The following is a 27,816-nucleotide window of genomic DNA, read 5'->3' as shown; positions in this document are numbered from 1 at the left end:
TCGCGTCCACCATTTCATTTGTTCTAATTAGATTTATAAGCGTTCCATCATGGCATGTCTCGAGCCAGTCAACCACAAGATGGGATTATTTCGCTGTGTGTAGGAAGAAGACTTCTCGAAATAATTTGCGTCGTTATATTCTTGGTTATTAGACCAGACTTTGAGGCCACTTGAGCCAAAATTGGTGCTTGGGCAGGTTTACCGCCACTGGCGCTCCAAAATATCCGGTAGATTCCCGCTTTACGTATCCAGTAGTGACGTATCTTGTTTGAATAATGTGCGAGTCCGTTTTTAGAGCTATGCCTACCACAGTAGGAATGCAAAGGTTGTTACATTGAAACATAGACTAGCGTCTAAAACTTACTTGTATTGGACATCGTACACTATATCTAAACGATAGCATACTGATGATAGTTTGAGAGAGTCTACAGGTCACCACTCGACCGTTCAGGCATCAGTTCTAGCGGTGAACAAAGTTCTCTATACTCTGCGCAATGAAGTACTTTGGTTGCTGGTTGAAGCGCTCTTCGCCAGCATCAGCTTGATCGGTGACTTTCTTCACCAGACCAAAGAAGTGACTGTAGCAGGGGGCTGATCATAACAGCACCGAATTTCCATTGTTTTCCATTGTCGATGTGCGCTACCGCGGAGCACAATCATACTTCGTGACAATATCCCCCATCAAATCACCTTCTTCGAACAAGAATTGACTCGTGCTACGTTGAACTACCGCTACATATTTCAAATATACTGAGGCCTACGTTTAGATGTTCACGGTGCCTTAACGGATTACAATGATTACAATGTGACATATGCTGCTCTTTTTGAAGCAGGTAGTCTTAATTTACAGCGTAACTGACGGTGGCACATATGGTTTACGAATTTTAATCTTCGGGTCAATCCATTTCCAAAAAAAGCACAACTTACCTCAAATCACGACAACAAATTGCGCTTACTCTTTCGTCAACACAGAATAGCTTAACCATCCACCAAACTAGTATTTTGATATAGAAGGTAGGCTTTGGAGTTAACTCGTGTTCGATAGGCTACATGGTTTAGCCAAAAATTGATGACTGTTGTTTAGAAACTGGGTTGGAATCACAACCACCTCGTGAGGCTGTTCCAGGAAAACTAAATGCCAGTGAACTTTGTGACTTAAAATGTCGGTTTCTGTTTCAACGTTATTACTTTTTGTTCCCCTTGTCGTGGACTGAGGTATTGGTTTGCTATTTACAAATCCTGTGTATTATAAGTGGAGGAGTGGATGGGTGCCAGATTGTTGTTGAATAAGTCACTGAACGCATACCGAGTTAAATTAAATTAAAATGAATTAAATTTAATGCTCAATAAATACTTTCTGATGTTTAATTAACATGGATTGGGGAATATGGCAAAATAGATTCTCCATAATGTGTTGGCAACCATCCATGCCGGTGGAGTTCATCACAGTAAATGTAGCAGAACATTACCTACGATTGTGCTCTTAATGGCTGATTGGAATGCTGTGTTAGGATGTTTATGGTTTGTTTAAATTATACAGAACATAATAACATGTAGTGCATCTTGTTACAGGCTGCGCTTTCCTGACGTACTTCAGTCGAGACAGCGCAATCAACGCACAAACGGCTCTGCATGAGAAGCGCACTTTGCCAGGGGTGAGTTATTTAATTTTGACTAGTAACTTGATGTTTTCATTTGCATCCAATAGTTTGTAACTACGTGTTATTCCTTTTACAGCCTTAAATGCAATATCAAAGAGTGAATTAATTTCACCACACTGTATATCAAATAATCGAAAACATATCATGCAAAAGATTAATTTTAACTACCATATTTGACTACGACGAATAAAAGTGAACGAAAGCTGTGCTGATGTTAGATTTCACGATTTGCAACACATCCCTCCGGCGGATCTTCTGGTTTGCAGAAGTATGTCGGAACAATAACAGACTCACCAAGCCCCGTGGATGTCATCAAGGTCATAAGCTACAAGCACTTCGAGGAATATATTATCAAATAATTAGTAATGAAATATTATCATAAATCTCCCTTACCTTGTTCTCCCCAGATTGTCGAGCGATTTTGACAAGAATCAATCCTGCAACCATCGATACAAGAGATAAATCCCTAAGAAACTGTATACAGAGCTCGATAGCTGCAGTCACTTAAGTGCGGCCAGTATCCAGTAATCGGATGATAGTGGGTCCTAACCCCACTGTCCGCAGCCCTGAAGATGGTTTTCCGTGGATTCCCATTTTCATACCAGCCAAACGTTGGGTCTGAACCTTAATTAAGGCCACGGCTGCTTCTTTCCCACTTATAGACCTTTCATATCCCAACGTCGCCAAAAGACCTATCTGTCGGTGCGACGTAAAGCAACTTGTAAAGAAACTGTGCTGACCGGTGAGTTGGCCGTGCGGTTAGGGGCGTGCGGCTGTGAGCTTGCATCCGGGAGATAGTGGGTTCGAATCCCACTGTCGGCAGCCCTGAAGATTGTTTTCCGTAGCTTCCCATTTTCACACCAGGCAAATGCTAGGGATGTACCTTAATTAAGGCCACGGCCGCTTCCTTTCAACTCTTAGCCCTTCCTATCCCATCGCCGCCATAAGACCTATCTGTGTCGGTGCGACGTAAAGTCACTAGCAACAACAACAACAATAACAACGAAACTGTGCTGCACAATTCATCACAGAAAACGGGGAATAAAATGTTTTCCACATAGAAATGAATTTGCATAACCTAAATTGTGCTCGCATAAAGAAGTAAATACATTTAAAAAAATGTATAAACAGTATAAATTTGTCTTCACACACTGCCCAGTACTTTGCTTTTATCTGCATTTGGGTATGCAAAACTGTCAAATAAGTACAGTTCAATAGTTTGTTTCTTTGTTTGCTTGTTGATAGGTAACGAGAAATTATCTTGAAAGAATTTCTCGGAACTCGGCATTTATGTTGAGGAATAGCTTGGTTGTGCACTGTATAGATTAATTGATTATTGGGTGTAGAATGGCGTAATGATATTGGGAGGGTGCTCAAAACAGAAATGGACAAATATCTCCGTTAATATTAGTTATATTGATAAATTCCTCATAACAAAGTTTATAAACAATGTAATTTCCTACCTGTCATATTTTGTGTGTTTCTGGCGTGCAAAGAATAATAATGCAAATATTCGTGATTTTTATGTTTTTCACAAACATTCAAATAATTCCATGAATATTAGTCCTATTTAAACTCGGAAAATAAGGATATCTTTATAATGTGAATTTACAGATATTTTATGTTCCATACATTTATACGGAACGAGTGATGATGACGGATATATTCACGAATTGACATCTTCATTGCTTAATCTATTAGCGGCGATCCCCCTGTGGGTGGGGGCGGTAGAATAACACCCACGGTGTCCGCTGCCTGTCGTAAGAGGCAACTAAAAGGGGCCCCAGAGGCTCTGAACTTTGGAGCGCGGTTTGGCGACCATGGGGGCCTTAGCTGAGTCTTGGCATTGCTTCCACTTATTTGTGCCAGGCTACCTACTTTCAACTATCCTATCCGACCTCCTTGGTCAACTCTTGTTATTTTCCTACCCTGACGGTATTACGTATGGAGGCGTAGGGAGTCTTTCATTTTCATGCCCTTCGTGGCCCTTGTCTTTCTTTGACATATACCTTCATTTCTTTCTCTCTGATCAGTGTTATATAGAGGATGGTTGCCTAGTTGTACTTCCTCTTAAAACAATAATCACCACGAACACCTATCAGCGACGATCATTATGAACAAGGAAATATTGTTCAGTTGTCATGGTAACGGCGGTGGTTATTGTAGTCGTGATTGTTTCTGTAAGAGGCAACACCAGGTGATCATCATATGCTATTATTTGCAGTAATCAGGATTGGCATCTAATTGGCTTCTTCTATTAAGTTGTTCTATTTTTAATAAGCTGATTTACGTCACACCGACACAGGTAGGTCTTATGGCAACGATGGGACTAGAAAGGGCTAGGAGCGGGAAGGAAACAGCCGTGGCCTTAATTACGGAATTAAGTTACAGCCCCAACATTCACCTCGTTTGAAGTGGTAAACCACAGAAAACCATCTTCAGGGCTGCCTGCAGTGGGGTGCGAAACAGCTATCTTCCGAATGCAAGCTCAAAGCTTCGTCCCACTATCCCCACGGCCAACTTGCTCGGTGATTATATATGTATTAAATGTCTTCGACTCACTTCATACCTCACGGTTAACTCTTTTAGTAAAAGTTGTCCCAGGTCTATCCTCAGTCTAGTATCAGTAATATGTAACATTAATTAGTTTAACAGTTTTTGCTTTTTTTTTTCTAGTTGCTTTACGTCGCACCGACATAGATAGGCCTTATGGCAACGATGGGACAGGAAAGGGGGAGTGGGAAGGAAGCGGCCGTGGCCTTAATTCAGGTACATCCCTAGCATTTGCCTGGTGTGAAAATGGGAAACCACGGAAAACAATCTTCAGGGCTGCCGACAGTGGGGTTCGAACCTACTATCTACCGAATACTGGATACTGGCCGCACTTGACTGCAGCTATCGAGCTCGGTTAACAGTTTTTGAAGGCTCCGATGTGCTGAAAGACTGTCCCATGGGAGTTGGTTTCGGTGACGGTACATCTACGAACATGAGGCTGGCATATTTGAGCATCTTCAAATAATATCATCGGTCTGAACCAGGATGAAACTCACGAACTTGGACTAGGAAGGTTTGTTCCGCCAGACCCACTAAACCCGGTGTGAATAACGAATACAATATCTATTACTTATACACCTGAGCTCTACCCGTGTTGGAGAGCTGCAGATGCGACCGCTTTTCCCAAGGTGTACCATAAAATCGATGTGACGGTAGAGTACACTGGTAAAGAAGAGAGCTGCTCCTACTTTGAGTTCCGTGCTTCTAATGATATGTGACTCTCCAGCGTGCTTATCCTCCTCACCGTACAAATAAACGCTCTCTGCGCCGGAAGCCTGCTAACTATGATGATGTAAAAATAAACTTCCATATCCGTGATGCTGAGGAGCCGCAGCTGATGGGCGATACTACTCACAGGGTAACTGCATTACTAACTTCCATTCCAAGAGATCACTAGAACTGTTGCGAAGGATTCCTTGCTGTGGGGTAAGGAAGTTTGGACAATGTCTCCATACGCATGTTAGCTGAGATTATTTACCTCGATGCTTAACCTCTTTAAATGGCCACCAGCTTTATCATCACCCTCATTAGTTATATTAGCTCTTTCCAGTATACTAAAGTTCCAATATTTTTGTTATTTTTCCCAGCGCATTTCTAATTTTCAAAGGTGCCGTTTTATATAATCTTCTGGTATAGTAGCAGTTAGTATAATGGTGTTGGGGTGTGCTTCCTAAGTGAATGCATTATTTATTTCACACCCTACGAGTTGACTACGCGGTACTGGTTTTAGGCCCTACATTTGGGAGTGCTGGGTTCGTACCTCTCTATCGGCAGCTCAGAAAATCACTTATCGTGGACCCTGAATTGTCTTCGCATTTCTGTATTTAAATTACATTCTTTCTAATATTGAGGCATTTTTGTTTCATATCTTATAAAATATGTCCGAATTGGCTACCACTTATATATGTACTGTTCTTTTTTTTTTTTTTGCTAGGGGCTTATACGTCGCACCGACACAGATAGGTCTTATGGCGACGATGGGATAGGAAAGGCCTAGGAGTTGGAAGGAAGCAGCCGTGGCCTTAATTAAGGTACATCCCCAGCATTTACCTGGTGTGAAAATGGAAAACCACGGAAAAATCATTTTCAGGGCTGCCGATAGTGGGATTCGAACCTACTATCTCCCGCATGCAAGCTCACAGCCGCGCGCCTCTACGCGCACTGCCAACTCGCCCGGTGTACTGTTCTTTGTTGAAAATTGTCCTGATACTCTCACTCAAACATACCTAGCTGTACATTTCAAGCAATGCGATTACTTTGAATGCTAAAATAATAATAATAATAATAATAATAATAATAATAATAATAATAATAATAATAATAATAATAATAATAATAATAATAATAATAATCGTATGGCCTCAACTATCACGAACAAGTATTTTGATTTTACGGCATCCAGGCTACCTACGTGTCAATTTCTAAGTTACATTTTACTCTACCAGATAGATGGTGGAGAAATTACATTTTTTTTGTGTGATCAACTGCTAGGATTCAATTGATTTTGAAAAGGAAACACGGAGTATATCACTAAAGATCTTTTATATGCCATCATGAAGCGCATAGGCATTACATACTTTTCCTCTCTTGAAAAATACGTCAACCTAGCTCGATGGCTGCAGTCGCTTAACTGCGGCCACTATCCAGTATTCGGGAGATCGTGGGTTCGAACCCCACTGTCGGCAGCCCTGAAGATGGTTTTCCGTTGTTTCCCATTTTCACACCAGTAAAATGCTGGGACTGTACCTTAATTAAGGCCACGGCCGCTTCCTTCCCACTCCTAGCCCTTTCCTGCCTCATCGTCGCCATAAGACCTACCTGTGTCAGCGCTACGTAAAGCAAATAACAAAAAAAACGTCTATATTTACGGGGTGTAAACCCGCGATCAAGTTACTTGAAGGCCGATACCTTACCACTGATCCACAAGTAGAATTCTCTTACATGACGATATCATGGAATTAATCTTCTATATAAATAAAATCGTCAAGACCGTGTGTCTGTACATTGACTCTTTTGGCGAAATTTCTGTACAGTTATCCGTTTCAGGCGTAATAATTACCACCTGCATATTTTTTTGGCTTTGGAGTCTGTTTGTCTCTTTGTCTGTTTGTTGGTCTGAGTTCTTATAACTAGAACGCTACCGGTGCCGGATATTGGTATATTTGAGGTAAATAAACTACTGGACCGATTTCGCTGAAAATTTCACAATTTGTTCTTATTACTTCTGAGAGTGTTTGTGAAGTGCATTGAACGAAATCGGATAGGTCGTTTTATGATTAGAATTATTCTATGTAACTTGATTACATTGCAAAGCCGCACCAAGATTTAATCGAATTGATGAACAGATTGTCGTTGGGCAAAAACATCTTACGCTATATCATAATTGTCCGGTAATAATACTGTGTGTGGGAGGATAGGAACACGCCGCCATGTTTTATAAATAACTTTCTTGAAAGGAGGTTCATTCTTCTGCTTGTTATTTGGAAATAGCAATCCAACATGCCGTGATCGAAATGTATTTTCATGTCATAGGACCAGCTTTGATAGGTGTATGCCCTGTTTGAAGAATGTCGCTGTGTATTAGACGCGTAGAATATTTAAGAAACTGTGAAAAATATAGAATATCAACGGTGGAATGACACGACTTATCACTTACTCCTAACGAAGAGCAACTGGGGATTCCCAAGCAGCAAAGGCGAGTCCATGTGATCTATCTATAGGTCTATATGTCACTGTATGTGGATATGTATGTATTACATCTCCTCCTAAACCACTGGAGCGATTTCAACCAAACTTGGTACACTTATGACTTAGTATCAAGAGACAAATCTCGTGGAGGTAAGACATCACAAGCACCCTGTAAGGCGGGGGGCAAGTGGGTTGAATAAAAATAAACGAAAATAGTTTTGAATCCATACTTTTCGGGTTCGCTGAGAAGAATGGTGACACTCCGGATTTTTTAAGGTCCAAGTTCAGCCTCCTTTGGTGTGGGGAGGGGGCGGCGGTGAGGGCGAGGGATATTGAGGTATAAAAATAATGGAAAATTGTGTCGAAACCATAGTTCTCGGGGTCGATCAGATAAACAGTGTCTCTGCGGGTTTATTATCCCTTAGGGGTGGGGGTCAAGTGCTGGGAGATATAAAAATAATCGAAAATAGTGTTGAATCTATAGTTTTCGGGGTCGCTGAGATGAATAGTGACACTCCGGATATCGTAAAGTCCAATTTCAGCCTTCTTTGGTTTGGGACTAAAGATATAATAATAGCAAATAGAGTCGAATCCGTAGTTTTCTGGGTCACTGGGATGAATAGTGTCACTCCGGAATTTTTAAAGTTTGAAGTTCGTCTCTCTTTGGAGTGGGGGGGGGGGTGAGTGGTGAGTAAGACATAAAAATAATAAAAAATATTCTCGAATTCATAGTTTTCGGGGTCGCTGAGGTGAATAGTGACACTGCGGAGTTTTTTTAAAAGTCCAAATTCAGCCCCTTTGTGGTTGGTGTTAGGAGGGATTGAGAAATAAAATAGACGAAAGTAGTGTCAAAACAAAGTTTCAGAGGTCACTGAGATGAACAGTGACACTCCGGATTTTTTAAAGTCCATGGACATAGGGGTGAGAAAATAAAATGACCGAGATTATGGATATATGTTTGTATCATCCAGCATAACTCACAACTAAATTTGGTACACATATTACTTACTATTGGTGAAAAATACTGTTGGTTAATACACCCCTAGAACACCCAGGGGAGGGGGTGAAATATACATATAACTTAAAATGCCAGATATTAGTCTGTAACCAACCAGCAAAGGCGAGTCTATGCAATCAATATATAGGTGTATATATCATTGTATGCGGGTATGTATGTATTGCATCTAATCTTAAATCACTGGAGGGATTTCTACCAAACTTGGTACACATATGACTTACTATCAGGAGACTATCCGCGTGGGGATAAGACACTGTGGCATCCTTAGGGGGCGTGAGAGCGTGAGACATAAAATTCGGGAATAGCGTCGAATCTACAGTTTTCTCGGTCGCTGAGATGAATAGTGATACTCCGGAATTTTTTAAAGTCCAAGGTCAACCCCCATTGGCATAGGAGATGAGAAAGGGTAAACAACTAAAATGTTCAAAATAACCCAGATTATGGATGTATGTGTGTGTTTTCTAGCATAGAAATTTGGTGAAAAATGCTGTGGGGATGAGACAACCCTACAAAATTTAGGGGAAGGGGTGAAATGTAAATAAAAATAAAATCGACCAATAATAGTGCCGAATCCATAGTTTTCAGGACTACTGGGGCGATTTAAACCAAACTTGGCACTCTTATGTCTTACTATCAGGAGACTAAACGCGTGAAGGCTAGATACCCCCGGCACCCTTGCTGGTGGGGATGAGAGGTGTGGAATAGAAAAATAACCGAAAATAGTGTAAAATCCATACTTTTCGGGGTCGCTAAAATGAATAGTGACACTTCGGATGTTGCTTAAGTCCAAGTTGATCCCCAATCGGCAGCGCGTGAGAAAAGGATGAAAGAAAGAAAATGTCCAAATGACCGAGATTATGGATGTTAGTATGAATGATCCAGAATAGGTGTCGACTAAACTTTGTACAAATATTGCCTAATAGGCTACCTGGAAAAAGTACTGTGGGGGCAAGACACTGCTAGAAGCCCTAAGGAATGGGAAAAATATGGTTATAACTAAAAATGGAACTTGGTATACTTATGACTTACTATCAGGAGACAAATTTCGAGTAGGTATGGTATCCCTAGCACACCTAGGGGTGAGGTGTGAGGGGGTGAGATGTAAAATTAATCGAAAATATTGCCGAATCGAAGGAGAAGAATAGTGACACTCCGGACGTCGTTGAAGTCCATGTTCAGCCTCCATTGGCATGGAGATGAGAAGAGATGGAAAAGAAATGTCCAAAATGACCGAAATTACGGATATACGTTTCTTCCAACTAAGCACTCATATAAAATCCGTACACATATGAATTACAATCTGAAGAAAAAATACTGGTGGATATAACATCCCCAGCACTTCTGGCGGAGGTGGTGAAATATAAAATTAACGAAAATGACTGACATTAATGTCGAATACATCGTTTAAGAGGCTGCTAAGTTAAACTGTGACACTCTGGGTGGTTAAGTCATACTTAACTGCAATCAGTATGGTGGTTGAGAAGGGGTGAAAATGATTGTAAAATTAACCAAGATTATGGATGTATGTGAGTATGTTCCAGAACGGATGTCACCGAAACTCGGTACACATATGACTTAACATGTGGAAAAATGGTACTATGGAGATGAATGTTCCCAAACCCCGCAAGGGGTGGGGAATGGGAGGAGATGGCATTTAGGAATAATGGAAAATAACCGATATTAATGTCGAATCTATTGTTTATGTGTCGTTGAGACTAATTGTGATGCTCTGAATACCAATGAGACGGAAGGCTGAAAGAGGTTTTGTAGTAAATAGCCTAAAATGACCGAGATTAGTATTGAATCAACTGCTTTTGGTGTCCCAAGGATGATTGGTAACAGTCCCAATGAAAATCCTCAGCCTGTTTCCAGTCATTCGACCGGATCAGGGATGGAATGAATGAAGTCCCCAACTAGCGGCGAGGATAGGAATCGTGACGGCTGCCGAAGCCTGTCGCACTGCTCTGGGGCAATGATTAATGAATTATAGATGAAATGATATTGGAGAGTTTTTCTGGAATGAAATATGACAGGGAAATCCGGAGTACCCGGAGAAACATCTGTCCCACCTCCACTTTGTACAGTACAAATCTCACATGGATTGACCGAGGTTTGAACCACGGATTCCAGCTGTGAGAGGCCGGCGCGCTGCCACCTGAGCCACGGAAGTTCTTTTGTAACAGTCTCAATGACAGTTGAAATCGTGCAGATCATATCTATAGCGTGACGGAGAAATACATGTAGTTATCATTTCTAAATTTTTTGAAAGGATCAAAGGATCCCAGTAATTTCGAGATTCTACCAGAAAATGTTCTACTGGAAAATTAAATAATCTAAAACTTGAAATCAAACACATCTAAATAACTTTAGAACTACATAATAGGTGGTAAAAAGCCATATATCTCAAAAAAAGAATTCAATAAAAATTCACTTCACACATAACTAACTGGTAATACTAATCTTAAAAGTAAATCTTCAAAAACCAACCGGGCATCGCCGAGTACTACAACTAGTACTGTATAATCAACTTGTGACGTAGAAATAGTACGCTTTTCATGCTGAGGAAGAATTTATGCACTCTAACCATTTTACGAACCCGACAACGTTCTGCAAACCATGCGTACTTTAGACGAAGTTGAATCGTGAATAGCAGAGAAGTATGGGAGACTGATGTTTTTAAACCCAAGACGATTGGTGCTAGAAGTGATCAAGAGGAAAAATAAAGAAAGATCAAAAGGAGAAATTGAATTGACGGTTTAACTAGCATAATACCTGACTCAGCACCGCATTCAATAGACACTATTTACTTCCCGAAAGTGATTGGTCTTCGGGAGCTTTGTAAATAATCTCCGTATTAAAGCTGAACTTATATATCAGAAAGAGTACTGGTGCCTCTTTTGCGACATTTAAATAATCGTTCCAGAAGTTACCAGAAGTTCCAGAATATAGACTTCTTATTCAAATATATATCCGTAATATGATCCCTATCAGGTCAACTGTTTTGCTGTGTGTTTTCAAAATGTATTTCCCTTGTGGTTCAGTAACGGGGAAATAATCGTATTCACTATTTTGTATGAAAATGACTGCTATTATGGAAATGTTGGGCACTAATAAGTAAAGTTATTGTAAAGGAGTATCTTGCTGTCAAGTTGCCAGAACACAACTGTTGCGATGTCGTGTGAACGAATTGCATCTCTCGGCTCGTTCACTCTGCTGTTCTTTGCAATACATTTTAAGGCGATCCCACCATATAATGTTATAGAGAATAAAAATGAGGTAACTTAAGTTACAAAAATTACATTATAATCCGTTACATACTACATTCTGTTGCTCAATCACCAGCATTCATAAACAGTTTTAACTTGACCATTACCAAAGTGAATATTATGGACAAGAATCTGGTTTACGAAAAAACGTGGGTTATATAATTTTCTCCCTCCTATTCTTATTATCTGACATTCAATCATCCACTGCTGAAATTATACCACTTTCACATTTTCTCAAACATTCCTGTGTTGAACTACTTGATACTGTTACGTGCCAGCCTCGTGGTATCCCTTTCGGTACTTCCGGGAAGGGGCTGGTTACTCAGATGACCGGATATCTCCCAGCGGGCTTGTGGGGTGGGGCCGGCCTTTCCGTGTATTATTCTCGTCGGCTGGCTTACCTGTCAGCTTCTTGGAGATTCAATGGCCTCTAGCCCCCTCGCGAAAATTCTGGCTCAGATCACCCGAGCTATAAATTGGGAGGCTAACCGCGGACAGTTAGTTACAGTTGGGCTCCGTGGTAGAACTAGAGTCAGTGTTGGGCTACGTGTTGGTGCCAGTGTTGGTGCTAGACCGAGAGGTCAGAGTTGAGCTCCGTGGTGGAGTCATTGTGAGACTCAGTGTGTTGGGATCCGGTGGCTGGGCTGAGGGCGACCTAGGTTTTCGCTGTCGCTTGTGTCCCACCGAGGTCTGAACGAGGAGCTCTTGTTGTGGTGTCGGAGAGACCAGTGAATCGGTGGGCTGGAGACGACGGAACAAGAGACTATACTGTGTGTTCTTGTATTTCTGTGGACTGAGGCTCGCTATCTTGAGTGTAAGGGTTAATGGACCTGTGTTAATGTTCGCTGTTGTGAGTAACGTTCTGCTGTTGAATACCGATCAGCTATTCTGTTGTTCACTGCATATGACTGTGAATTACTGGACTGTCTGTGGAGTCATCGTGTGTCGAGTGGTCCGTAGCTCTGTATTCAGATCCAGCGGACTACACACAGCTGCTCTATGAGGTGACTGACTTGGAGAAGTGAACGTAAGGATTAAGCGTCCGCAGGTATAGCAACGTACTTGACCGCCTACTGTTCCGTAATGAAGTGGGACATTTAAATAGACAGCAATTGGTACGTATGGCCATTCATAGCTGATCAGAACTGTAATAATAAATAGTAATATTATTCGTTTACGTCGCACTAACTACTTTTATGATTTTCGAAGACGCCGAGGTGCCGGAATTTAGTCCCATAGGAGTTCTTTTACGTCCAAGTAAAGCATTTTTTTTGCTAGTGGCTTTACGTTGCACTGTCACAGATAGGTCTCATGGGGACGTTGGGAGAGGAAAGGCCTAGGAGTTGGAAGGAAGCAGCCGTGACCTTAATTAAGGTACAGCCCCAGCATATGCCTGGTGTGAAAATGGGAAACCACGGAAAACCATCTTCAGGGCTGCCGACAGTGGGATTCGAACCTACTATCTCCCGGATGCAAGCTCACAGCCGAGTGCCTCTAACCGCACGGCCAACTCGCCAGGTCCCAGCAAATCTACCGACACGAGCCTGATGTATTTGACCACCTTCAAATACCACCGGACTGAGCCAGGATCGAACCTGCCAAGTTGGGGTCAGAAGACCAGCGCCTCAACCGCCTGAGACTCAGCTCGGCAGATTAAAATTGTGTGTATATATATATATATATGCGTGTGCATTTATTGGGTCATCCTGAAATAAATTAAAGTAGTGAAACAGATGGAGTTGTATTCATAACAATACCATCGTGTTCCTGCTACCTGATTGATATCACCCATCCATCTCTTCTGGGTTCTTCCATTTTGCTTCTAGCATTGCCATGGTCTCCAGTGAACAATCCCTGGGGATTCATCAATTGGCAGTTTGCCAGGCCCCTGCCGTTTAAATTTGGCAACTCAACACAAGATAACTGATACATGGGTACTTCGTATCTCTTCTGATCGGATCTTGATGGCAACACTCATCATACGTCTCTCTATTGCTCATTCTGTTCATGACATTTCGTTAGAGTCACAGTTTCTAGGCCGTAAGGTGTTACTAATATAGCGCATTGTGTTCACGGTAACTGATATATCCTTGTTGGTCAGATGTCAGATTAAATCCAAGCTTCATGAACGCTGTCCAGCTCAACTCTCTTCTGCAAGGAGTTCCTGCAGTTTGATTTATCGTAGTTAACGCTACAAATACTGTAAATCCCTTTTGAATGTATTACACAAGTTCATAGGTGCACTTAATTCAGCCACATGTGTAAATATTTGGAGGAGAGCGGTTGTAGGAAATTAAATCCAAATATGTTTAGTGATTTGTATTATAACCTAGAGTCCGGATTATTAGGTACTGATAGGTTAGAATGCAAACTTACTTAAGCCAGTAAAAAGTATACACTACACTGTACAGTGGTTATGCCATGAGATCTGCATAGGTATCAGGGGTACAGCCTATAAAACTCCTTGAATTTATGCTACTCTTCCTACATTCTGGTAAAACGGGTTGCATGACACATCCTACAAACCAAATTACTTTGCATTCTAACCTATTACCACCTACAAATCCGAGGTATAATTATAACTAACGATGGCAGGGTGACATAAAATGCCTTTCTTTAAATGTGCTCAATTAAGGCGTTCACGAACACAGATATAAAGATCGTTTGATTTACTAGCCCGTGTGTGTGTGTGTGTGTGTGTGTGTGATCATCAGTTGGAATGGCACGCCTTTAGAATACACTGTCAAGCTGTAACAGACAGTCTGCATTGTCTTGCAAGTTAGCAACCCTTATTTGATAACTAACTGGCACCGTGTAGACGATCTACCACTGCTAGGAAGTGTACTGGAAAGGCGTGCCAGTCCAATTGACGCGATCACTGGCACACCCTGGGTGGAAAACTGTACATACACATGGCTTAATAACCCGAAAGCCTTTAGTGTTGTGAAATTTACTCATTTCAAACATACAGTAGATATGTATATTAGAAATATGTTTCAGACAGATAGTGTATGTAAATTTACACCAGTAGGTCGCGACTTATGACTATTGATAAGCATGTGGTGTGTCCCATCCAGTTAGATGTCTCCATTATTTGAAGTATCACGCCAGTGGACAGAAATAAAGTTCGATGCAGTCCATGTTTGGGACACTTTCGTTGTAACGGTGCCTTAATGGAAGGGGAGTACGGCTCCATGGCTAAGTGGTTAGCGTGCTGGCCTTTGGTCGCAGGGGTCCCGGGTTCGATTCCCGGCAGGGTCGGGAATTGTAACCATCATTGGTTAATTTCGCTGGCACGGGGGCTGGGTGTGTGTGTCGTCTTCATCATCATTTCATCCTCATCACGACGCGCAGGTCACCTATGGGTGTCAAATCAAAAGACCTGCACCTGGCGAGCTGAACTTGTCCTCGGACACTCCCGGCACTAAAAAAGACATACGCCATTTCATTTTCAATGGAAGGGGAGTTATCAAATTGTGCAATATTAGCTTGCACGGAAACATCTGAAGTGTTCGACAAGATCTGTTGGTTACATGGAGTTCTCTTATTTGCTGGGATCTTAAGCCACGCGGAAAGATTACTGCTGATGACGAGCAAGCTGCGCTGCGTTCTTGCTATAGTGACACCCTGGTACTCTCCAAACGGGAAATACTCTCTACAGTGTCCAGGTGTACTGTAGTTGTACTCTGCAAATATACAACTACACATCATGGGAATTGTACGATAGTGTACACAATATATGAGATGCCACCTCGCGCACAGTATACAAGTAACACTACCCCCACCACTGAATCCTCACAAGCAGCTCACCGTATGCCTTACCATACTCCGAACTTAGTGCAGTTACGCTGTCGTAAGCAGGTAGACTGTTCCTTTCTACGCGCGGGATATGGTATGACCCATCTTGCACGTCTATAGAACACAACTGACGGTATGTATACTGTGTATGTAGCAAAGTGGCAACCTATCTGAGCAGCATTTAACATACGCGTCACGCTTGAAAAGTATCGTCTAAAACAGTTGCAGGTTTAAATCAAACCCAGCAATGTATTTGGCAACTTTAACATTCCTGCTTTGGTGAATGAAACTTTTACAGTTCTGTTTTAAAAATCGAAGTTGATATCTTAACTTTTATGGAGATAGTCGAGGCGGAGGTTCATGTTGACTCATCCTTTGTATATAGTAATATGTACCAACATGTTACTGCATTATGTAATGAAATATACACCTCACATATCTAGTTGATGATCGGACGGTTTCGTCGGGCATATTTAGAAAATACGTACATACGTATTCATTATGTAGGCCTATACATACGTATTCATTGTGCATTTCAGTGTTCAGTCTACAAACCTCTTTGAACTAACTAAGCACCTCCATTATCCTGTATCTGCAGTAAGTTCTATGGGCTCATTGAGTTCTAAATCATCAAAAAATGGTTCTAACCTCCAAGGCCGTGGTGTATGTCTACTTCTCTCACCAACAATGGCTGAATCCATTATTTTACTAGGTAACCTATCCTCTTCGATTCGCCTCACATGACCCCACCTCTGAAGCAGCTTTATATTACAGTATCAACCATCAATTTGTTTCGTAATTTAGTCTCTCTCCCCTAATTTCAAGTACACTCTTGCCATTACTGCCACTAGTTTTTACCAGCAATCATTCTCGCTACTCTCATGTCTGCTGCTACAGACGAATAAGATATCATTCACTTCCGTACAACATAGTTGATCTAAAAACAGACTGATGTGAACATTTCGTCCGAGAACTCTCTTTCTCTCCTATAGATTACTGTTCATCGCAACTGAGAGCTCACTGCATCAGCCTCGGTGCACCTTGATTCAGTTTCAACTGGTATACTACCATAGTGAAATAGTACATATGTTAAGTAGCCTATTTGAAGTTATATAGCAGGTCTAGTTTTGCATTCCCTACCTAGATTTTAAACCTCAACATAAAAATTGTATATAATAAAAATAAGTAAATAAATAAATAAATAAAGCAGGTTTATTAACTGCTTTATCAAATCGAATTGGGGATGTAGCGTTGTTGATAGCTATTGCGTGAATGATAACATATGGGATTTGAAATTATGTATATTATTTAGATTTTGGTAAGGATTATTTATTATAATGGTGATTAGAACTGTAGTGGTACTAGCTGCTATAACTAAGAGTGCTAAATTCCCTTTTCTTCAAGATTAAATAAATAATTGTAGTACAATAATAATAACAATTGTAATAAAACGGGCTTGGGCCTAGAGGACTGCCTTGCCTCCCGCACCATTATCAAGGAGAGGATAGAGAAGCGAAACAAGTGCCAAGGGAAATATTCTACACAGAAGCTAAAAAAGACCGACATATTTGTATTATGGAAGGACTCCAATTTCAAACCACAACATATCTACAGTACATAAGGTTTTGTTGTTCTTAGTTGCCGTGGGAAGATCTGCACGACCAGTGGACACCATACCCGAGACGACAACTTCAAATCCCAACTATGCCACTTCAAATGCACGTTATATCACCTGAAAAGGACACTTACCGTATTCTTAATGAATATGAGGAGGACTACTATAATAGTATTGTTTGTACAAATTGTACGTTGTAATATGTACTTATATATTCTTATTATTGGTATTACTACCGGGTTTTCCGCGGCGCAGAGAGGGAAATAAGCGTGATGAGTGAATAGCTGGTAAAGCATAAACCAAAATAAACCAGAGTGTATTGCTAACAAAATCAATGAAAATGTCTAATTTCTTTCTTTTTCTACAACTGGATATTTTCAACAACAACAGTTTAACGAAGGAATGCTTCGCTTAAAGACCTTAGATGCTCAAAAATTTAGGAAGGAGAAGTCTCATCTTAAAATAGTTAGTCACACATTCCAACTCGTAGGTCTCATAAAACCGAGCTGGATAGCTGCAGTCGCTTAAGGGCGACCAGTATCCAGTAATCGGGAGATATTGGGTTCGAGTCCCACTGTCGGCAGGCCTGAAGATGGTTTTCTGTGGTTTCCCATTTTCACACCAGGCAAATGCCGGGGCTGTACCTTAAGGCCACGGCCGGTTCCTTCCACTTCCTAGGCTTTCCTATCCCATCGTCGCCATAAGACCTATCTGTGTCTGTGCGACGTAAAGCAAATAGCAAAAAAGAAAGTCTCATAAATTTACACTTAGCAGAAATATAAGCTAGCCTGTATATGATTTGGAAATGTAGAGTCAATACAGATCCGAAAGAAGTCGTAACTTGTATTACAACTTTACATCGGACGGGTCTCAAACCCTGGAGTTCAGTTTACAATTAGGGTTTTACACACGCCCTTTATCCGGCTAGTAGGCTACATTAGTTTTAAACGTTTCGTATGCAGACGCTTGAAGCAGCAAAAGTATTCTGCTTTATTATGGTGAACTAGAGAAAAATTACTAACGGTAAACTACAAAGGCCGAGAACAAAATGAGAATGAAGGCTGAAATACGCAATCCAGAAATTTAAAATCACCGAAACACCTAATTGGGCATTAGGCCGGATAACACAGAGGCTAAGCTTATAGTACAAGGTGGCTAACGGAAGATATTATTAAAGTCCGAGAACAAGAAGGTGAATTTAGATTGAAAAGTTGCCCAAAAATAAAATTAGAAGAGGGTGAACGACAGTTTAGATGGGTGCGTGCTTACATAAGGGAGTAATTTTAGAGTTCAGACACTACCCAGATAAACCTATATTAAATTAATGTTGAAATAGAAATCCCTACATTAAATTAAAGAAGGCCCGGACGACCTAAGATTTTCATGCTAAGGGAGACCACAGGAATCTTCCGCATCTCCACACGCAGCAAGGTTCACATAGTTAAAATTCTGCCATACCTTTGTTTATTGTCGCCTTTTCATGCAAGCCCCGCCCCAGAAATCTCCCGAAGAAGATGTCCTCGGTCCTTTGCTAAAAAAATTCACACCTGTTATAGGGGCTACAGATAGTTATAGATCATCTTTGATTGGATTAATATATTTTGATATCAACGTCTTTTATAGGTGGATCAATTTAATCACAGTGAAGATAACTCCAAAATGATAAATATAGAATTGAATGTTGATAAGGTTACCCAACTTCCAACAAAAATCCACACATTGTAGATGAGAGTTATAGTCTCTCAAAACAAGGTCCCTCTAGAAAATTCATGCTAGAGATATCTCGTTCCACTATAAGATAATTGAGCCGGTTCTGAACAGATAACAGCACAGTCGGAAATAGGGTGGCAGTTAAACAGACGGGGAGGCCTAACTCATATCACAATTATTATTATTATTATTATTATTATTATTATTATTATTATTATTATTATTATTATTATTATTATTATTATTGTTATTATAAATGAGAAGCGTAAGCCGCAGTGCGAGTCCACAGACGTAGCACACACAGCAGACCTAAATGGCAGGGCCTCTCAGGATTCACTAAAGGAAGATTTAGGAGCGTGGTGGCCCTCATAAAGTAGGATTAGGGCGCTCTTCATATGAAGCAAAGTGGCGGTGCCCGAGGGGCTTCCGATAGATATGGCGAGTGCGCAAAAGATGTGAACGTAACACTGCATTCGCATAATTACCCATTCCGAGATTAGTTACTCTTCAACACCATAACGCAACTTATCAACACCTCATAAAACCACGTCACTTGTTGCCACAGACTTATGAATTAGTGGAGAAGTCCATAATGTTGGATATAGAATATACTGTGCAGGCTGAGCTTAAATTATAGGAACAAAATTCTGGTAGATTTCCCCGTCGAGATAGGCAGTGTTGATGGTAGTGATTGTTGTTTTAAGAGTAAGTAAAGACGGGAAGGCATCCTCTATTAACATTTGTAAGGTAAAAATAAAAAAACCTTTCACCCTTCCAATGGAATGAAATTGAGATACCCTAGGCCGTCGTGTCATAAGAGAACAAGATACAACCAAATGAGGTCAGACAGGTAAGGCGAAATTGAGGATCCAACTAGAAGCAACTAGACTCAGCAACGAGGATCATGATCACCAACCCATTCTTCCAAGTTGAAAGCTCAGTCGACTCCTACTATAGGCCTGGAATTTTATTCTTCTTCTTCTTCTTCGTTTTCTGCAACTTTTTTCCCACACCTGTGGGGTCGCGGGTGCGAACTGTGTCACACATGTGGATTTGGCCCTATATTTCGACCGGATGCCCTTCCTGACGCCAACCTTCTATGGAAGGATGTAATCACTATTGCGTGTTTCTGTGGTGGTTGGTAGTGCAGTAATATGAAGAGGAAAGTGTTGAGACAAACACAAACACCCAGTCCCCGGGCCAGAAGAATTAATCAGAGGCGGGAATCGAACCCGGGATCCTCTGAACCGAAGGACTCAACGCTGACCATTCAGCCAATGAGTCGGTCTACTATAGGCCTAGAATATCGTGTATATATTCTACCATCCCCTTCCCAGGGAATCTATCAAAGAAGGTATAAACCAATTCATGAAAACATTACTGGAAATATACTTGTTTTAGAGATAGATGTTCAAGATACCACATATGATTACAGGCCATCATGGAGAGCTGCAAGAAAGCGATACATGAAGATATTGGGAGATCGGTTCTCCCGAACTCTCTTCGTGTTTACTCGCTCGGGTTTCGATGTGGCCGCTAGTTCGGCATCGTCCGGCCAATCGCTCCCCAGTGTAAGGAAGCGCTCGCTTTCCAACTTTCTTTGTTTTTACAATTTGCATTATGTCACACCGACACACACAGGTCTTATGACGACGATGGGATAGGAAAGGGCTAGGTGTGGGAAGGAAGCGACCATGGCCTTAATTAAGGTAGAGCCCAAGCAATTGCGTGGTGTGAAAATACGAAACCTAGGAAAACCATCTTCAGGGTTGCCAAAAGTGGGGTTCGAACCCACTATCTCCCGGATACATGCTCACAGCTGCGCACCCCTAACCGCACGGCCAACTCGCCCGGTGATTTCCAAGTCTATGATACGTGTTAGCTATACCACGAATATTTTCTTCTGAAATTCTGAAATAGTGGTGTGACGTGCGTGTGCGTGCAGTAAAAGATAGTAGAAGCAGCTAAGCGACGCGTCACTTCCCAGCTGATTAATCGTAGTTTTCTTTTTTTCGAATCGTTAGTTCTTTCCTTATATTATTATTATTATTATTATTATTATTATTATTATTATTATTATTATTATTATTATTATTTCATGGATACGGCAGCAAGTATACTTGTATTAGGAAATTAGTTAGGTAACTAACCGTTAGAGTTAAAATGGTTTTTATGACAATTATGACAATTTTCTGCCCACAAATCACTAGCAACAGATATAACTCCTTTTTCTGCCATTCTGGTATTATTTCCTCCCTAATCACGGTAGTTTGACCCTTACAGGCGCGTGATATTTTTGCAGGCTCACTTAAAAGTTCAACAGCATCAGCATTTATCATTTTTGTGAATTGTGGTCTGCTGAAGATATTAAATGGCCTTATATCCATAGCACTTTCTTCAACGCAACATGTCGAAAACTCCCTTCATCTTACGCCAGGGCCTCTCTAACGTTCAAAATCTCACACGTGCATACCGAGGCGCAGAGGTTGTGTGCACCGTGCGTCGGCCCGACTCGGCTCGGTTCGGACCAGCGTTTTGTCTCGGGGTGACTCGGCTAAGCTCGGCTCAACTCCGCTCGGATGGTGAAGGGCTGCAGAGCAAGTGTGGAAGAAGGGGGCAGGCGGAGCGGTCGACAAGCGTAGGGAAAGAGAGAGACAGTCTTATTGCTTACAATCCAGGAGTGGGGGTGTCTGCACTCTGATCAACCTAACGAAGTCGTCCTTTACACCTTGCGCCGCGCAATGCACCGGTGCATGCACCCTGAGAGGCAATGTCTTAGGCATTACATGAACTTTATTCGTACTAGCGTTCGACTGAGAGTACAATTGTCTTGCAAGAACGGAGTACCAAGCTGTCTTCTTAAAAACTGGAATTATTTTACATGGGAAGCACTGGACAAATCTAGTGTATTTTAAAGTACCTATTATTAACCCTGTCTTCTCCATAATTAGTCCACGCAGAACTTGTAACTGCTATTTCCAGTTTTTTCTGCTACTTCAAACTCTCATGATCTCTTTTACTTTCAGTACATAATTTTGATATTGTGCCTTACATTCTCTTAGTATCAACATAAACAGTGTCTGAGCTCTACTTGTCAGTACTGAACCATCATCAACATTCATATTGACAATTAGTGTAGACCTACTGCTTAGAGCTACAGTTTACCTACTACTACGAGAGCAGTATTTAACCAATACCGATCGCTCTCCTATGAACGGAGCGCTCGTTAATTACGTTATTCAACGGAAACATTCGGTAACTCTCGCGATAATCACGATCCGCCTTCTCTATAGGGAGAACGATATGTTGCGCTCGCTCCGTTGTGTTTCTCAGGGCCTTCATATCATTGAACATGTGTCTTCTGAACCTGTTGTGTACCTACAGAGCGGGTCTTTGCACACGCGTGTTGTCCTTCATTCGCTGGTATCCCAACAATAACTTCCCTGTCTGATGGATCGACTGGTCGAGAAGATTTAATCGCATGGCTTACCAGGTCACCAGATCTAAGCTTGTTTAATTTTGGACCACTGGGGGAATATGAATATCTAGAACATTCGAAGGACTGAAATAGACCATTGCACGATATGTACATCTATGTATTGAGACCATATACTGCAATAGGCCACATACACAGTCGAGAGGATTCATCGCGGCAACGACGCGTCCCCATGTAAACTGCTAGCCTCCTGATTGAGTTGCCGTCGCAAAAAAACTAAGGCCCACCGGGGCTATGGGGTTTGTTTGCTTGTTTGTTTAAAAATATTATAATGAAGTTATATCTGTACATAACTTAATGATAACTGGACTGCATTTTACGTTGTCGATTGGAAGTTGACCTTGTGTTATGAAGATAGCAGTTTCCAGTCCGGCTGAGGTATGAAGCGTTTGAGGGTGATATAGATGTTGATTCCCATAGGGAATCTGAGATTTTGTTCCGAATGAGTAAATTTATGAGAATCAACATCTATATCATGTGATAGTCAAGCAGGCATCAATTTTTTGTAATGAGACAAAGTTTCTCATAGTGCATTGGCACTGCCGGTGGCTGCAATTAGCCTACGCAGTGGCCTCCACAGTATTCACTAGCCATGCGACTTGGTGGGGGTGCTAGGTACGAACTGATGAGCCCAGCCTAGCCCACGAGGGCGACATGCTGGCAACCAGGAATGAGTTAGCTGGAAAATTTATAATGTCCAATAACGGACCTTTTATGTTGGCGTTTGAGGGTGTTGTTATCTTCCGCAACGTTGACAAAAGCATCTAACACCATAACATTTGTCTTAAAATCTGCAGCAGTAGAAGGGTTGTTAAAAAATATCATTTATATCATTTTAAACATTCTTCAGTTTTCTCGTTTACAGTCATCTTTATTAAGTTTACGTTTATTAGATTTAAAATCTTATTGTTAAATTATTTGGGACGTGTTGTGATGATTAATTTGTCAGTATAAACCTTCAATGTACTCTGCCATAATCACCGTCTTAATCTATGTGACGTGTACGTCTATGATGTCCATTATTCTTGTTTATGACGTTGATATAAAAATGTAGAGTTGGAGCAGGGTTATTCGTTATGGAAGCAGTAATAAAGACAGAATTATTGCGGCCATAATTTTTTCATTTCATTTAGGAACTGAGTATGTTCATTAATTCTTTTTCTCCTCGAGCATCGATTTCAAAAGAAGCAGATCAATGTGTCTTGCAGCTATTTCATTACAGAATGAAAATAATTCTAATATTGTTCTCCAGAAGAGGGAGTGGGACAGAGCTAGCAGGATTATGTGAGATGAGAAGGGAAAGGAGACAGTAATTTAGTGGCGGGCTCATGATTCAAGTAAAACTTGGGGAGGAAATATAGTTTATGGCTGCTGAGACGTCTTAAGATGCAGTTTAAGGTCTCAGTAGATAAGTTGTATTCTGGCATTGTGCCACCTGCGCTACCACGCAGGATAGCTTTTGTTTTACAATGGAAGTAAGGTGCCGTATACGAGATTGCGGGCTACGATGCTTTTGTTAGTTATTAAAACAGGAAAAATATTCCATGAACGGTAATACATTTTTTTGATTGGCATTTGAACGAGATAATTCATTTTTTGCTTTGAGTAATCATAAAAATGTGTGCAAATGTAACTAGGCTTAGCTGATGTTCTCGTGCTTTGCTACAGAATTCTATTTGTTATAAAGAATTCTAGGTTAAGTAGTGTATAAGTTGTAAGATTCTATTTAATTGCGCGGGTCTTGGCGTAACCCCAGAAACACAACAGGGAGGTCGCCATACGTCGTATCACATGTGAGGAACGTGTTGGTGTGTTTTCATTGTAATGGCAGGACCACTTGGCTACTCGAGTTGTGAAGTTTATAATGAAACACACTCACTATCTACTTGCCTTTTCATATCCTCAGAAAGAATGCCTGTGTATATTTACCAAAGTTTTAAAGGATCTGCCAAATGACGGAACACCAACAAGGAAGCAATATCAACGCAATAACATACATACATACATTACATTATCATTATAGACTGTTATGCCTTTCAGCGTTCAGTCTGCAAGCCTCTGAGAATTTACTAAACGTCGCCACAATCCTCGATTTGCAGCTAGTGTTGTGGCCTCATTTAGTTCTATACCTCTTATCTTTAAATCGTTAGAAACCGAGTCTAACCATCGTCGTCTTGGTCTCCCTCTACTTCTCTTACCCTCCATAACAGAGTCCATTATTCTCCTAGGTAACCTATCCTCCTCCGTTCGCCTCACATGACCCCACCACCGAAGCCGGTTTATGCGTACAGCTTCATCCATCGAGTTCATTCCTAAATTAGCCTTTATCTCCTCATTCCGAGTACCATCATGCCATTGTTCCCACCTTTTTTACCAGCAATCATTCTTGCTACTTTCATGTCTGTTACTTCTAACTTATGAATAAGATATCCTGAGTCCACCCAGCTTTCGCTCCCGTAAAGCAAAGTTGGTCTGAAAACAGACCGATGTAAAGACAGTTTCGTCTGGGAGCTGACTTCCTTCTTACAGAATACTGCTGATCGCAACTGCGAGCTCACTGCATTAGCTTTACTACACCTTGATTCCATCTCACTTACTATATTACCATCCTGGGAGAACACACAACCTAAATACTTGAAATTATCGACCTGTTCTAGCTTTGTATCACCAATCTGACATTCAATTCTGTTGAATTTCTTACCTACTGACATCAGTTTAGTCTTCGAGAGGCTAATTTTCATACCATACTCATTGCACCTATTTTCAAGTTCCAAGATATTAGACTGCAGGCTTTCGGTACAGTCTGCCATTAAGACCAAGTCGTCAGCATAGGCCAAACTGCTTACTACATTTCCACCTAACTGAATCACTCCCTGCCATTTTATACCTTTCAGCAGATGATCCATGTAAACTACGAACAGCAAAGGTGAAAGATTGCAGCCTTGTCTAAGCCCTGTAAGTACCCTCAACCAAGAACTCATTCTACCATCAATTCTCACTGAAGCCCAATTGTCAACATAAATGCCTTTGATTGATTTTAATAATCTACCTTTAATTCCATAGTCCCCCAGTATGGCGAACACCTGTTCCAACGGTACCCTGTCATATGCTTTCTCTAGATCAACGAAACATAAACACAACTTCCTCTTCCTCTCGTAGCAATTTTCAATTACCTGGCGCATACTGAAAATCTGATCCTGACAGCCTCTCTGTGGTCTGAAACCACACTGGTTTTCATCCAACTTCCTCTCAACGACTGATCGCACCCTCCCTTCCAAGATCCCAGTGAATACTTTGCCTGGTATACAAATCAATGAGGTACCTCGATAGTTGTTGCAATCCTTCCTGTTCCCTTGCTTATAGATGGGTGCAATTACTGCTTTTGTCCAATCTGAAGGTACCTTACCAACACTCCAAGCTAATTTTACTACTCTATGAAGCCATTTCATCCCTGCCTTCCCACTATACTTCACCATTTCAGGTCTAATTTCATCTATTCCTGCTGCCTTATGACAATGGAGTTTATTTACTATCCTTTCCACTTCCTCAAGCATAATTTCACCAACATCATTTTCCTCCTCCCCATGACCTTGGCCGTTTGCAACACCACCATGATGATATCCTTTTACTTTGAGAAGATGTTCAAAATATTCCCTCCACCTCTCCAGTGATTCCCTGGGATCTATTATGAGTTCACCTGAATTACTCAAAACACTGTTCATTTCCTTTTTCCCTCCCTTCCAAAGATTCTTTATTACTGTCCAGAAAGGTTTTCCTGCTGCTTTACCTAGCCTTTCCAGGTTATTACCAAAATCTTCCCATGACTGCTTTTTGGATTCAACAACTATTTGTTTCGCTCTGTTTCTTTCATCTACGTACAAAGCCCTGTCTGCCTCAGCCCTTGTTTGGAGCCATTTCTGATAAGCCTTCTTTTTACGTTTACAAGCTGCTCTCACTTGATCATTCCACCAAGATGTTCGCCTTTTCCCATCTTTACACACAGTTGTTCCTAGGCATTCCCTTGCTGTTTCTACTACAGCATCCCTGTATGCCACCCATTCACTTTCTATATCCTGAACCTGCTTACTGTCTACTGTTCGAAACTTCTCACTAATCATATCCATGTACTTCAGTCTAATTTCCTCGTCCTGGAGATTTTCTACCCTTATTCGTTTGCAGACAGATTTCACTTTCTCTACCCTAGGCCTAGAGATACTTAGTTCACTACAGATCAGATAGTGGTCTGTATCATCGAAAAATCCGCGAAAAACTCGTACATTCCTAACAGATTTCCTGAATTCAAAGTCTGTTAAGATATAGTCTATTATGGATCTGGTACCCCTAGCCTCCCATGTGTAGCGGTGAATAGCCTTATGCTTGAAGAATGTATTCTTAACAGCTAAACCCATACTAGCACAGAAGTCCAGCAAACGCTTCCCATTCCCATTAGCTTCCATATCTTCCCCACATTTACCAATTACCCTTTCGTATCCTTCAGTTCTATTCCCAACTCTCGCATTGAAATCGCCCATTAGCACTATTCTATCCTTGCTGTTGACCCTGACCACGATGTCACTCAATGCTTCATAAAACTTGTCCACTTCATCCACATCTGCACCCTCACATGGTGAATACACGGACACAATTCTAGTCCTAATTCCTGCAACTGACAAATCTACCCACATCATTCGCTCATTTACGTGCCTAACAGAAACTATGTTGCGTGCAATGGTATTCCTGATAAAGAGCCCTACCCCAGACTCTGCCCTTCCCTTTCTAACACCCGTCAAGTACACTTTATAATCTCCTATCTCTTCCTCATTATCTCCCCTTACCCGAATATCACTTACTCCTAGCACATCCAGATGCATCCTCTTTGCTGACTCAGCCAGTTCTACCTTCTTTCTTCCATAAGCTCCATTAATATTGATAGCTCCCCATCGAATTCCATTTCGTTCGCCAAGTTGTTTCCAAGGAGTCCCTCGCCTGTCAAATGGGAGTGGGACTCCATTACTCCCATAGGTCCGAGGCTTGCTTAAAGTGTTCTGAGCTCGGTCAGTTCATGAAGCAGGATGCTGCCCTACTTGCACATAGTCCAAGTGAGGATCTCTCCTCTAACGGGTTATGGACCACCGGTGAGTTGTATAGTCCTAGCCACCTGAGCACAAGGAGGGCCAGGACTCAGAATATGTCCGAGATGCCCACTCCCATTCCATAGCAACTGATATCCCTACTCTCAGGACCACTTACTAGGCCACTCAGCCGTTGCCCATGGTTCACGAACTAGGACGTGACTACAGTAACCCACAAACATGAACCAACGCAATAAAGCGATTTAAAAAGTACGTATCTGCGTAAGTAAAAAATTCAAACATTATTAATGGTTAATTTGAATGTTTTATTATTGGAAAATACATCGGATAAATAACCTGCGCGTAGATATAATACAGAAGAGTACGTTTTCAAAGTACAGTAGGCTAAATCAGTCAAATTCGTCATAACATCTTGGA

This window comes from Anabrus simplex, chromosome 3 (assembly GCF_040414725.1).
Source record: "Anabrus simplex isolate iqAnaSimp1 chromosome 3, ASM4041472v1, whole genome shotgun sequence".
NCBI classification, from domain to species: domain Eukaryota; kingdom Metazoa; phylum Arthropoda; class Insecta; order Orthoptera; family Tettigoniidae; genus Anabrus; species Anabrus simplex.
This window is presented reverse-complemented; position numbering follows the sequence as displayed.